The sequence below is a fragment of the Branchiostoma floridae genome, chromosome 3 (genome assembly GCF_000003815.2).
Source record: "Branchiostoma floridae strain S238N-H82 chromosome 3, Bfl_VNyyK, whole genome shotgun sequence".
NCBI lineage: Eukaryota > Metazoa > Chordata > Leptocardii > Amphioxiformes > Branchiostomatidae > Branchiostoma > Branchiostoma floridae.
In genome coordinates this window covers 10,839,910-10,841,610 of record NC_049981.1, presented here as the reverse complement: position 1 = coordinate 10,841,610, position 1,701 = coordinate 10,839,910, and positions in this window count along the sequence as shown.

The following is a 1,701-nucleotide window of genomic DNA, read 5'->3' as shown; positions in this document are numbered from 1 at the left end:
GAGTCGTAGAAGAGAAAATATACTCTAGACGAATTATTTGTTGCAGTTTGATTTTCACAATGAAACTAGCCTACTTCTATGATTATGCAAAAAATATAACCCCTCTTCATGAAAATTCACCTTCGATCCCTGCTGAAAAATATAATCCCTCTTCATGAATGAGGGTAACCTGCTAATACCCTCTTACTGTCGGTGTAGCGTTAGAAAACACTACAACAGCAGATGTCGTATAAAAACACGCATTCCCATGACTCAAAATGTCGATTTTTGAAAAGTGTCAGAAACAGGAAAACTATTATGTCATTGACAAGGTCTCTTGGTGGGGAGTTGGTGGTCTAGATAACTGTTATCGGAGTTTAACTTTAGTCAGGAATAACTCGGCGACAACAAGAGATATCCGAAAACGGATTGCAGTGTTCAACTCCCCACCAAGAGACCTTTCCTATGATACCATAGTTTGCTTATTTCGGACACTTTTGAAAAATCCACATTTTGGGTTACTGTTATCGGTGCTTAGCTTTAAACGGAAATAACTCGCCAACAACAAGAGCTATCAAAAAACGGATTGCAGCGTTCAACTCCCCACCAAGAGACCTTTCCAATGATACCATAGTTTGGCGATTTCTGACACTTTTTAAAAATCAACATTCTAAGTTGAGGTTAGATGTGGTTAACTTTAAACGCGAATAACTCGCCAACAACAAGAGCTATCAAAAAACGGATTGCAGGGTTCAACTCCCCACCAAGAGACCTTTCCAATGAATCCATAGTTTGCCTATTTCAGACACTTTCGAAAAATCCACATTTTCGGTCGCGGTTACGGGGACTTAGCTAAAAACGGTAATAACTCGACAACAACAAGAGCTATCAAAAAACGGATTGCAGCGTTCAACTCCCCACCAAGAGACCTTTCCAATGATACCATAGTTTGGCGATTTCTGACACTTTTTAAAAATCAACATTCTAAGTTGAGGTTAGATGTGGTTAACTTTAAACGCGAATAACTCGCCAACAACAAGAGCTATCAAAAAACGGATTGCAGTGTTCAACTCCCCACCAAGAGACCTTTCCAATGATACCATAGTTTGGCGATTTCAGACACTTTTGGAAAATCAACATTTTAAGTTGAGGTTAGATGTGGTTAACTTTAAACGCCAATAACTCGCCAACAACAAGAGCTATCAAAAAACGGATTGCAGCGTTCAACTCCCCACCAAGAGACCTTTCCAATGATACCATAGTTTGCCTATTTCAGACACTTTTGAAAAAATCCACATTTTCGGTCGCGGTTACGGGGACTTAGCTTATAACGGTAATGACTCAACAACAACAAGAGCTATCAAAAAACGGATTGCAGCGTTCAACTCCCCACCAAGAGACCTTTCCAATGATACCATAGTTTGCCTATTTCGGACACTTTTTAAAAATCCACATTTTAAGTTGAGGTTAGATGTGGTTAACTTTAAACGCGAATAACTCGCCAACAACAATAGCTATCAAAAAACGATTGCAGGGTTCAACTCCCCACGAAGAGGCCATTCCAATGATACCATAGTTTGGCGATTTCTGACACTTTTTAAAAATCAACATTTTAATTTGAGGTTAGATGTGGTTAAATTAAAGCGCAAATAATTCGAAAACAACAAGAGCTAGCAAAAAACGGATTGCAGCGTTCAACTCCCCACCAAGAGACCTTTCCAA